Genomic DNA, 13,620 nt, shown 5'->3' on the forward strand with positions numbered 1-13,620 from the left:
GGTCTGCGTGTGTGAGACAGAGTGAATCTATAATATTATATATCTGTGTTTAATGGAGAGGGGGCTGTGTGTGTGAGGCAGAGGGCACCTCTTCATAATAAATATCTTTATATACAGTACTGACTAGAGTGCTGTGTGTGAGGTAGAGGGAACCTCTGCATTGTGTAAAATGTGTAGATAAATGATGTGAATTTTAAGACATGGATCCTGTTTATCTTTACATGAGGTGCTATAGGATAGGTGGTGTATGTGAGGCAGAGGAAATCTCTCTATAGGGATGGGTCTCTATATAAAATGTTGGGGATAATGTGTGTGGGTGAGACAGATACAGGGGATGTAGAAGACTGGTGACAATGGTTATTAAAAAAATACATTACAGGAATTAATTACATTAAGTTTAAATAAAAATGTTTCTTTCATGTAATTAGCAAGAGTCCATGAGCTAGTGACGTATGGGATATACATTCCTACCAGGAGGGGCAAAGTTTCCCAAACCTTAAAATGCCTATAAATACACCCCTCACCACACCCACAATTCAGTTTTACAAACTTTGCCTCCGATGGAGGTGGTGAAGTAAGTTTGTGCTAGATTCTACGTTGATATGCGCTCCGCAGCAAGTTGGAGCCCGGTTTTCCTCTCAGCGTGCAGTGAATGTCAGAGGGATGTGAGGAGAGTATTGCCTATTTGAATGCAGTGATCTCCTTCTACGGGGTCTATTTCATAGGTTCTCTGTTATCGGTCGTAGAGATTCATCTCTTACCTCCCTTTTCAGATCGACGATATACTCTTATATATACCATTACCTCTGCTGATTCTCGTTTCAGTACTGGTTTGGCTTTCTACAAACATGTAGATGAGTGTCCTGGGGTAAGTAAATCTTATTTTCTGTGACACTCTAAGCTATGGTTGGGCACTTTTATATAAAGTTCTAAATATATGTATTCAAACATTTATTTGCCTTGACTCAGGATGTTCAACGTTCCTTATTTCAGACAGTCAGTTTTATATTTGGGATAATGCATTTAAATCAATCATTTTTTCTTACCTTAAAAATTTGACTTTTTTTCCCTGTGGGCTGTTAGGCTCGCGGGGGCTGAAAATGCTTCATTTTATTGCGTCATTCTTGGCGCAGACTTTTTTGGCGCAAAAAATCTTTTCTGTTTCCAGCGTCATACCTGTCGCCGGAAGTTGCGTCATTTTTTGACGTCCTTTTGCGCCAAAAATGTCGGCGTTCCGGATGTGGCGTAATTTTTGGCGCCAAAAAGCATTTAGGCGCCAAATAATGTGGGCGTATTATTTGGCGCCAAAAAATATGGGCGTCGCTTTTGTCTCCACATTATTTCAGTCTCATTTTTTCTTTGCTTCTGGTTACTAGAAGCTTGTTTATTGGCATTTTTTTTTCCCTGTGGGCTGTTAGGCTCGCGGGGGCTGAAAATGCTTCATTTTATTGCGTCATTCTTGGCGCGGACTTTTTTGGCGCAAAAAATCTTTTCTGTTTCCGGTGTCATACGTGTCGCCGGAAGTTGCGTCATTTTTTGACGTCCTTTTGCGCCAAAAATGTTGGCGTTCCGGATGTGGCGTAATTTTTGGCACCAAAAAGCATTTAGGCGCCAAATAATGTGGGCGTATTATTTGGCGCCAAAAAATATGGGCGTCGCTTTTGTCTCCACATTATTTCAGTCTCATTTTTTCTTTGCTTCTGGTTACTAGAAGCTTGTTTATTGGCATTTTTTCCCATTCCTGAAACTGTCATTTAAGGAATTTGATCAATTTTGCTTTATATGTTGTTTTTTCTCTTACATATTGCAAGATGTCTCACGTTGCATCTGAGTCAGAATATACTTCAGGAAAATCGCTGTCTAGTGCTGGAACTACCAAAGCTAAGTGTATCTGCTGTAAACTTTTGGTAGCTATTCCTCCGGCTGTTGTTTGTATTAATTGTCATGACAAACTTGTTAAAGCAGATAATATTTCCTTTAGTAATGTACCATTGCCTGTTGCAGTTCCTTCAACATCTAAGGTGCAGAATGTTCCTGATAACATAAGAGATTTTGTTTCTGAATCCATCAAGAAGGCTATGTCTGTTATTTCTCCTTCTAGTAAACATAAAAAATCTTTTAAAACTTCTCTCTCTACAGATGATTTTTTAAATGAACATCATCATTCTGATTCTGATGACTCTTCTGGTTCAGAGGATTCTGTCTCAGAGATTGATGCTGATAAATCTTCATATTTATTTAAAATGGAATTTATTCGTTCTTTACTTAAAGAAGTACTAATTGCTTTAGAAATAGAGGATTCTGGTCCTCTTGATACTAATTCTAAACGTTTAGATAAGGTATTTAAATCTCCTGTGGTTATTCCAGAAGTTTTTCCTGTTCCTAATGCTATTTCTGAAGTAATTTCCAGAGAATGGGATAAATTGGGTAATTCATTTACTCCTTCTAAACGTTTTAAGCAATTATATCCTGTGCCGTCTGACAGATTAGAATTTTGGGACAAAATCCCTAAAGTCGATGGGGCTATTTCTACCCTTGCTAAACGTACTACTATTCCTACGTCAGATGGTACTTCGTTTAAAGATCCTTTAGATAGGAAAATTGAATCCTTTCTAAGAAAAGCTTATCTGTGTTCAGGTAATCTTCTTAGACCTGCTATATCTTTGGCTGATGTTGCTGCAGCTTCAACTTTTTGGTTGGAGACTTTAGCGCAACAAGTAACAGATCATGATTCTCATAATATTATTATTCTTCTTCAGCATGCTAATAATTTTATCTGTGATGCCATTTTTGATATTATCAGAGTTGATGTCAGGTTTATGTCTCTAGCTATTTTAGCTAGAAGAGCTTTATGGCTTAAAACTTGGAATGCTTATATGGCTTCTAAATCAACTCTACTTTCCATTTCTTTCCAGGGTAACAAATTATTTGGTTCTCAGTTGGATTCTATTATCTCAACTGTTACTGGTGGGAAAGGAACTTTTTTACCACAGGATAAAAAATCTAAGGGTAAAAACAGGGCTAATAATCGTTTTCGTTCCTTTCGTTTCAACAAAGAACAAAAGCCTGATCCTTCATCCTCAGGAGCAGTTTCAGTTTGGAAACCATCTCCAGTCTGGAATAAATCCAAGCCTTCTAGAAAGGCAAAGCCTGCTTCTAAGTCCACATGAAGGTGCGGCCCTCATTCCAGCTCAGCTGGTAGGGGGCAGGTTACGTTTTTTCAAGGAAATTTGGATCAATTCTGTTCACAATCTTTGGATTCAGAACATTGTTTCAGAAGGGTACAGAATTGGTTTCAAGATGAGACCTCCTGCAAAGAGATTTCTTCTTTCCCGTGTCCCAGTAAGTCCAGTGAAAGCTCAAGCATTTCTGAATTGTGTTTCAGATCTAGAGTTGGCTGGAGTAATTATGCCAGTTCCAGTTCTGGAACAGGGGCTGGGGTTTTATTCAAATCTCTTCATTGTACCAAAGAAGGAGAATTCCTTCAGACCAGTTCTGGATCTAAAAATATTGAATCGTTATGTAAGGATACCAACGTTCAAAATGGTAACTGTAAGGACTATCTTGCCTTTTGTTCAGCAAGGGCATTTTATGTCCACAATAGATTTACAGGATGCATATCTGCATATTCCGATTCATCCAGATCATTATCAGTTCCTGAGATTCTCTTTTCTGGACAAGCATTACCAGTTTGTGGCTCTGCCGTTTGGCCTAGCTACAGCTCCAAGAATTTTTACAAAGGTTCTCGGTGCCCTTCTGTCTGTAATCAGAGAACAGGGTATTGTGGTATTTCCTTATTTGGACGATATCTTGGTACTTGCTCAGTCTTTACATTTAGCAGAATCTCATACGAATCGACTTGTGTTGTTTCTTCAAGATCATGGTTGGAGGATCAATTCACCAAAAAGTTCATTGATTCCTCAGAAAAGGGTAACCTTTATGGGTTTCCAGATAGATTCAGTGTCCATGACTCTGTCTTTAACAGACAAGAGACGTCTAAAATTGATTTCAGCTTGTCGAAACCTTCAGTCACAATCATTCCCTTCGGTAGCCTTATGCATGGAAATTCTAGGTCTTATGACTGCTGCATCGGACGCGATCCCGTTTGCTCGTTTTCACATGCGACCTCTTCAGCTCTGTATGCTGAATCAATGGTGCAAGGATTACACAAAGATATCTCAATTAATATCTTTAAAACCGATTGTACGACACTCTCTAACGTGGTGGACAGATCACCATCGTTTAATTCAGGGGGCTTCTTTTGTGCTTCCGACCTGGACTGTAATTTCAACAGATGCAAGTCTCACAGGTTGGGGAGCTGTGTGGGGATCTCTGACGGCACAAGGAGTTTGGGAATCTCAGGAGGTGAGATTACCGATCAATATTTTGGAACTCCGTGCAATTTTCAGAGCTCTTCAGTCTTGGCCTCTTCTGAAGAGAGAATCGTTCATTTGTTTTCAGACAGACAATGTCACTACTGTGGCATACATCAATCATCAAGGAGGGACTCACAGTCCTCTGGCTATGAAAGAAGTATCTCGAATTCTGATTTGGGCGGAATCCAGCTCCTGTCTAATATCTGCGGTTCATATCCCAGGTATAGACAATTGGGAAGCGGATTATCTCAGTCGCCAAACGTTGCATCCGGGCGAATGGTCTCTTCACCCAGAGGTATTTCTTCAGATTGTTCAAATGTGGGAGCTTCCAGAAATAGATCTGATGGCGTCTCATCTAAACAAGAAACTTCCCAGGTATCTGTCCAGATCCCGGCATCCTCAGGCGGAAGCAGTGGATGCATTATCACTTCCTTGGAAGTATCATCCTGCTTATATCTTTCCGCCTCTAGTTCTTCTTCCAAGAGTAATCTCCAAGATTCTGAAGGAATGCTCGTTTGTTCTGCTGGTAGCTCCGGCATGGCCTCACAGGTTTTGGTATGCGGATCTTGTCCGGATGGCCTCTTGCCATCCGTGGACTCTTCCGCTACGACCAGACCTTCTGTCACAAGGTCCTTTTTTCCATCAGGATCTCAAATCCTTAAATTTAAAGGTATGGAGATTGAACGCTTGATTCTTGGTCAAAGAGGTTTCTCTGACTCTGTGATTAATACTATGTTACAGGCTCGTAAATCTGTATCCAGAGAGATATATTATAGAGTCTGGAAGACTTATATTTCTTGGTGTCTTTCTCATCATTTTTCTTGGCATTCTTTTAGAATTCCGAGAATTTTACAGTTTCTTCAGGATGGTTTAGATAAAGGTTTATCCGCAAGTTCTTTGAAAGGACAAATCTCTGCTCTTTCTGTTCTTTTTCACAGAAAGATTGCTAATCTTCCTGATATTCATTGTTTTGTACAAGCTTTGGTTCGTATAAAACCTGTCATTAAGTCAATTTCTCCTCCTTGGAGTTTGAATTTGGTTCTGGGGGCTCTTCAAGCTCCTCCGTTTGAACCTATGCATTCATCGGACATTAAATTACTTTCTTGGAAAGTTTTGTTCCTTTTGGCAATCTCTTCTGCCAGAAGAGTTTCTGAATTATCTGCTCTTTCTTGTGAGTCTCCTTTTCTGATTTTTCATCAGGATAAGGCAGTGTTGCGAACTTCTTTTGAATTTTTACCTAAAGTTGTGAATTCTAACAACATTAGTAGAGAAATTGTGGTTCCTTCATTATGTCCTAATCCTAAGAATTCTAAGGAGAAATCATTGCATTCTTTGGATGTTGTTAGAGCTTTGAAATATTATGTTGAAGCTACTAAGTCTTTCCGAAAGACTTCTAGTTTATTTGTTATCTTTTCCGGTTCTAGAAAAGGCCAGAAAGCTTCTGCCATTTCTTTGGCATCTTGGTTGAAATCTTTAATTCATCTTGCCTATGTTGAGTCGGGTAAAACTCCGCCTCAAAGGATTACAGCTCATTCTACTAGGTCAGTTTCTACTTCCTGGGCGTTTAGGAATGAAGCTTCGATTGATCAGATTTGCAAAGCAGCAACTTGGTCCTCTTTGCATACTTTTACTAAATTCTACCATTTTGATGTATTTTCTTCTTCTGAAGCAGTTTTTGGTAGAAAAGTACTTCAGGCAGCGGTTTCAGTTTGAATCTTCTGCTTATGTTTTTCATTAAACTTTATTTTGGGTGTGGATTATTTTCAGCAGGAATTGGCTGTCTTTATTTTATCCCTCCCTCTCTAGTGACTCTTGCGTGGAAAGATCCACATCTTGGGTAATCATTATCCCATACGTCACTAGCTCATGGACTCTTGCTAATTACATGAAAGAAAACATAATTTATGTAAGAACTTACCTGATAAATTCATTTCTTTCATATTAGCAAGAGTCCATGAGGCCCGCCCTTTTTTTGGGGTGGTTATGATTTTTGTTTAAAGCACAATTATTCCAATTCCTTATTTTATATGCTTTCGCACTTTTTTATCACCCCACTTCTTGGCTATTCGTTAAACTGAATTGTGGGTGTGGTGAGGGGTGTATTTATAGGCATTTTTGAGGTTTGGGAAACTTTGCCCCTCCTGGTAGGAATGTATATCCCATACGTCACTAGCTCATGGAAAGAAAATGAAAGAAATGAATTTATCAGGTAAGTTCTTACATAAATTATGTTTTTGTACAAATGGCACCAATGTATTCTACCCATTGCACGTCAGCCTTTAGCTCTGCAATTAAACAATGTACTGCAAAACAATAAATAAAGCCTGCTGTGCTGCAGAGATGGCATTAGTAACAATGGGAAAATAAATAATAAAGACTATTTCTCTCCCCACCCACTGCAGTGTAATATAAACCGTGAACAGATAGCAAGATCATTTTTTAGAGGATTGTCACCAGTTTCAACACGTGCTCTCAAAAAGGTTCACCCGTGATAAATATACTAACAGCACCAGTTTAATGTGTTGGGGACTAGCAACTCACATTACATATATCGGGCATTCAACCCATTGGATGCCAGTAATACACACACACAATGCGGTTGGGTGACCATTTGGCTGTTCTCAGCTGCTGCTATACACTAACATGTAAGTACAAACATTCTGAAAATGAAGCGACTCACCCCCTTGTGAAACCAGAATTTTCATTAGTTTAAATTTTTATTGATTCTTTTTTTAAAGTGGAACCTGTATTGCATCTCATTTTTGGGTATTAAAGGGACATGAAACCCAACCATTTTTTGCCATGATTTAGGTAGAACATACAATTTAAAAAAACTTTCCAGTTTACTTCTATTATCAAATTTGCTTAAAGAGACAGTTCACTGTAAAATTGCTTTTCCCTCAATGTGTTTCCCATGGCTTGTTATAGCAGCTGCAGCATATAAAATGTAAGATATATTGCTCATTTATGCTTCTTTTTGCAGAATAAATAGCTGGATTTGCTCTTGGAAACCACAGCCCATCAAAATAGGCTTACCTTGCTAGAAGATCAAATCTTGTTATCTTATTATTTAAACAACATAATTTATGTAAGAACTTACCTGATAAATTCATTTCTTTCATATTAACAAGAGTCCATGAGCTAGTGACGTATGGGATATACATTCCTACCAGGAGGGGCAAAGTTTCCCAAACCTTAAAATGCCTATAAATACACCCCTCACCACACCCACAAATCAGTTTAACGAATAGCCAAGAAGTGGGGTGATAAGAAAAAAAGTGCGAAGCATATAAAATAAGGAATTGGAATAATTGTGCTTTATACAAAAAAATCATAACCACCACAAAAAAGGGTGGGCCTCATGGACTCTTGTTAATATGAAAGAAATGAATTTATCAGGTAAGTTCTTACATAAATTATGTTTTCTTTCATGTAATTAACAAGAGTCCATGAGCTAGTGACGTATGGGATAATGACTACCCAAGATGTGGATCTTTCCACACAAGAGTCACTAGAGAGGGAGGGATAAAATAAAGACAGCCAATTCCTGCTGAAAATAATCCACACCCAAATAAAAGTTTAACAAAAAACATAAGCAGAAGATTCAAACTGAAACCGCTGCCTGAAGAACTTTTCTACCAAAAACTGCTTCAGAAGAAGAAAATACATCAAAATGGTAGAATTTAGTAAAAGTATGCAAAGAGGACCAAGTTGCTGCTTTGCAGATCTGGTCAACCGAAGCTTCATTCCTAAACGCCCAGGAAGTAGAAACTGACCTAGTAGAATGAGCTGTAATTCTTTGAGGCGGAATTTTACCCGACTCAACATAGGCAAGATGAATTAAAGATTTCAACCAAGATGCCAAAGAAATGGCAGAAGCTTTCTGGCCTTTCCTAGAACCGGAAAAGATAACAAATAGACTAGAAGTCTTACGGAAAGATTTCGTAGCTTCAACATAATATTTCAAAGCTCTAACACCATCCAAAGAATGCAATGATTTCTCCTTAGAATTCTTAGGATTAGGACATAATGAAGGAACCACAATTTCTCTACTAATGTTGTTGGAATTCACAACTTTAGGTAAAAATTCAAAAGAAGTTCGCAACACCGCCTTATCCTGATGAAAAATCAGAAAAGGAGACTCACACGAAAGAGCAGATAATTCAGAAACTCTTCTAGCAGAAGAGATGGCCAAAAGGAACAAAACTTTCCAAGAAAGTAATTTAATGTCCAATGAATGCATAGGTTCAAACGGAGGAGCTTGAAGAGCTCCCAAAACCAAATTCAAACTCCATGGAGGAGAAATTGACTTAATGACAGGTTTTATACGAACCAAAGCTTGTACAAAACAATGAATATCAGGAAGAATAGCAATCTTTCTGTGAAAAAGAACAGAAAGAGCAGAGATTTGTCCTTTCAAAGAACTTGCGGACAAACCCTTATCCAAACCATCCTGAAGAAATTGTAAAATTCTCGGTATTCTAAAAGAATGCCAAGAAAAATGATGAGAAAGACACCATGAAATATAAGTCTTCCAGACTCTATAATATATCTCTCTAGATACAGATTTACGAGCCTGTAACATAGTATTAATCACGGAGTCAGAGAAACCTCTATGACCAAGAATCAAGCGTTCAATCTCCATACCTTTAAATTTAAGGATTTCAGATCCGGATGGAAAAAAGGACCTTGTGACAGAAGGTCTGGTCTTAACGGAAGAGTCCAAGGCTGGCAAGATGCCATCCGGACAAGATCCGCATACCAAAACCTGTGAGGCCATGCCGGAGCTATTAGCAGAACAAACGAGCATTCCCTCAGAATCTTGGAGATTACTCTTGGAAGAAGAACTAGAGGCGGAAAGATATAGGCAGGATGATACTTCCAAGGAAGTGATAATGCATCCACTGCCTCCGCCTGAGGATCCCGGGATCTGGACAGATACCTGGGAAGTTTCTTGTTTAGATGAGAGGCCATCAGATCTATCTCTGGGAGCCCCCACATTTGAACAATCTGAAGAAATACCTCTGGGTGAAGAGACCATTCGCCCGGATGCAACGTTTGGCGACTGAGATAATCCGCTTCCCAATTGTCTACACCTGGGATATGAACCGCAGAGATTAGACAGGAGCTGGATTCCGCCCAAACCAAAATTCGAGATACTTCTTTCATAGCCAGAGGACTGTGAGTCCCTCCTTGATGATTGATGTATGCCACAGTTGTGACATTGTCTGTCTGAAAACAAATGAACGATTCTCTCTTCAGAAGAGGCCAAAACTGAAGAGCTCTGAAAACTGCACGGAGTTCCAAGATATTGATCGGTAATCTCACCTCCTGAGATTCCCAAACTCCTTGTGCCGTCAGAGATCCCCACACAGCTCCCCAACCTGTGAGACTTGCATCTGTTGAAATTATAGTCCAGGTCGGAAGAACAAAAGAAGCCCCCTGAATTAAACGATGGTGATCTGTCCACCACGTTAGAGAGTGCCGAACAATCGGTTTTAAAGATATTAATTGATATATCTTCGTGTAATCCCTGCACCATTGGTTCAGCATACAGAGCTGAAGAGGTCGCATGTGAAAACGAGCAAAGGGGAATGATTGAGACTGAAGGTTTCGACAGGCTGTAATCAATTTTAGACGTCTCTTGTCTGTTAAAGACAAAGTCATGGACACTGAATCTATCTGGAAACCCAGAAAGGTTACCCTTGTTTGAGGAATCAAAGAACTTTTTGGTAAATTGATCCTCCAACCATGATCTTGAAGAAACAACACAAGTCGATTCGTATGAGACTCTGCTAAATGTAAAGACGGAGCAAGTACCAAGATATCGTCCAAATAAGGAAATACCACAATACCCTGTTCTCTGATTACAGACAGAAGGGCACCGAAAAAATTCTTGGAGCTGTAGCAAGGCCAAACGGTAGAGCCACAAATTGGTAATGCTTGTCTAGAAAAGAGAATCTCAGGAACTGATAATGATCTGGATGAATCGGAATATGCAGATATGCATCCTGTAAATCTATTGTGGACATATAATTCCCTTGCTGAACAAAAGGCAATATAGTCCTTACAGTTACCATCTTGAACGTTGGTATCCTTACATAACGATTCAATAATTTTAGATCCAGAACTGGTCTGAAGGAATTCTCCTTCTTTGGTACAATGAAGAGATTTGAATAAAACCCCATCCCCTGTTCCGGAACTGGAACTGGCATAATTACTCCAGCCAACTCTAGATCTGAAACACAATTCAGAAATGCTTGAGCTTTCACTGAATTTACTGGGACATGGGAAAGAAAAAATCTCTTTGCAGGAGGTCTCATCTTGAAACCAATTCTGTACCCTTCTGAAACAATGTTCTGAATCCAAAGATTGTGAACAGAACTGATCCAAATTTCTTTGAAAAAACGTAACCTGCCCCCTACCAGCTGAACTGGAATGAGGGCCGTACCTTCATGTGAACTTAGAAGCAGGCTTTGCCTTTCTAGCAGGCTTGGATTTATTCCAGACTGGAGATGGTTTCCAAACTGAAACTGCTCCTGAGGACGAAGGATCAGGCTTTTGTTCTTTGTTGAAACGAAAGGAACGAAAACGATTGTTAGCCCTGTTTTTACCTTTAGACTTTTTATCCTGTGGTAAAAAAGTTCCTTTCCCACCAGTAACAGTTGAAATAATAGAATCCAACTGAGAACCAAATAATTTGTTTCCCTGGAAAGAAATGGAAAGTAGAGTTGATTTAGAAGCCATATCAGCATTCCAAGTCTTAAGCCATAAAGCTCTTCTGGCTAAGATAGCCAGAGACATAAATCTAACATCAACTCTAATAATATCAAAAATGGCATCACAGATGAAATTATTAGCATGCTGGAGAAGAATAATAATATCATGAGAATCACGATTTGTTACTTGTTGCGCTAGAGTTTCCAACCAAAAAGTTGAAGCTGCAGCAACATCAGCCAATGATATAGCAGGTCTAAGAAGATTACCTGAACATAGATAAGCTTTTCTTAGAAAAGATTCAATTTTTCTATCTAAAGGATCCTTAAACGAGGTACCATCTGATGTAGGAATGGTAGTACGTTTAGCAAGGGTAGAAATAGCCCCATCAACTTTAGGGATTTTGTCCCAAAATTCTAATCTGTCAGGCGGAACAGGATATAATTGCTTAAAACGTTTAGAAGGAGTAAATGAATTACCCAATCTATCCCATTCCTTAGCAATTACTGCAGAAATAGCATTAGGAACAGGAAAGACTTCTGGAATAACCGCAGGAGCTTTAAAAACCTTATCCAAACGTATAGAATTAGTATCAAGAGGACTAGAATCCTCTATTTCTAAAGCAATTAGTACTTCTTTAAGTAAAGAGCGAATAAATTCCATCTTAAATAAATATGAAGATTTATCAGCATCAATCTCTGAGACAGAATCCTCTGAACCAGAAGAGTCCAAAGAATCAGAATGATGGTGTTCATTTAAAAATTCATCTGTAGAGAGAGAAGATTTAAAAGACTTTTTACGTTTACTAGAAGGAGAAATAACAGACAAAGCCTTCTTTATGGATTCAGAAACAAAATCTCTTATGTTATCAGGAACATTCTGCACCTTAGATGTTGAGGGAACTGCAACAGACAATGGTACATCACTAAAGGAAATATTATCTGCATTAACAAGTTTGTCATGACATTTAATACAAACAACAGCTGGAGGAATAGCTACCAAAAGTTTACAGCAGATACACTTAGCTTTGGTAGATCCAGCAGGCAGAGGTTTTCCTGTAGTATCTTCTGGCTCAGATGCAACGTGAGACATCTTGCAATATGTAAGAGAAAAAACAACATATAAAGCAAAATAGATCAAATTCCTTATAAGACAGTTTCAGGAATGGGAAAAAATGCCAAACATCAAGCTTCTAGCAACCAGAAGCAAATGAAAAATGATTCTGAAATAATGTGGAGACAAAAGCGACGCCCATATTTTTTGGCGCCAAATAAGACGCCCACATTATTTGGCGCCTAAATGCTTTTGGCGCCAAAAATGACGCCACATCCGGAACGCCGACATTTTTGGCGCAAAATAACGTCAAAAAAATGACGCAACTTCCGGCGACACGTATGACGCCGGAAACGGAAATGAATTTTTGCGCCAAAAAAATCCGCGCCAAGAATGACGCAATAAAATGAAGCATTTTCAGCCCCCGCGAGCCTAACAGCCCACAGGGAAAAAGTCAAATTTTTGAGGTAAGAAAAATATGATAATTAAAGCATAATCCCAAATATGAAACTGACTGTCTGGAAATAAGGAAAGTTGAACATTCTGAGTCAAGGCAAATAAATGTTTGAATACATATATTTAGAACTTTATAAATAAAGTGCCCAACCATAGCTTAGAGTGTCACAGAAAATAAGACTTACTTACCCCAGGACACTCATCTACATGTTTGTAGAAAGCCAAACCAGTACTGAAACGAGAATCAGTAGAGGAAATGGTAAATATAAGAGTATATCGTCGATCTGAAAAGGGAGGTAAGAGATGAATCTCTACGACCGATAACAGAGAACCTTATGAAATAGACCCCGTAGAAGGAGATCACTGCATTCAATAGGCAATACTCTCCTCACATCCCTCTGACATTCACTGCACGCTGAGAGGAAAACCGGGCTCCAACTTGCTGCGGAGCGCATATCAACGTAGAATCTAGCACAAACTTACTTCACCACCTCCCTTGGAGGCAAAGTTTGTAAAACTGATTTGTGGGTGTGGTGAGGGGTGTATTTATAGGCATTTTAAGGTTTGGGAAACTTTGCCCCTCCTGGTAGGAATGTATATCCCATACGTCACTAGCTCATGGACTCTTGTTAATTACATGAAAGAAAATTCCCTTTATTATGTCTGTCTCTGTACAATACTTAGATGAACAATTGAAAACTAACAATTTAGAGCTTTATCTCTTTCACCTCCCACTGTGAGTGTAATGTCTTCTGCTGGCTGTGTTTACATAGTTACTCAATAGCATATACCTAGGTAGAAACTTTCAGTATAGGTAGGGATACTACAGGCTAAATCAGCTATGTCAAATGCCAATATAATACACTCTAAAATTGATCACTGGGAACAAATTAAAGGAAGTAACGTTTTTGGGTAAACTGTCCCTTTAATTATTTTGATATCACTTGTTGAAGGCGCAGCAATGCACTATTGGTTTCTAACTGAACACATAGGTAAGCCAATGACAATCAGTATATAC

General features: G+C 38.9%; 1 protein-coding gene across 1 annotated transcript in view; it reads left to right on the plus strand.

Moving 5' to 3' along the window:
* LOC128657358 (gastrula zinc finger protein XlCGF48.2-like) overlaps positions 1-13,620 on the plus strand; it is a 135,759-nt gene that overhangs the window by 765 nt on the left and 121,374 nt on the right. The gene's annotated exons all lie outside the window — the stretch shown is intronic.

This window comes from Bombina bombina, chromosome 4 (assembly GCF_027579735.1).
Source record: "Bombina bombina isolate aBomBom1 chromosome 4, aBomBom1.pri, whole genome shotgun sequence".
Classification (NCBI taxonomy): Eukaryota; Metazoa; Chordata; class Amphibia; order Anura; family Bombinatoridae; genus Bombina; species Bombina bombina.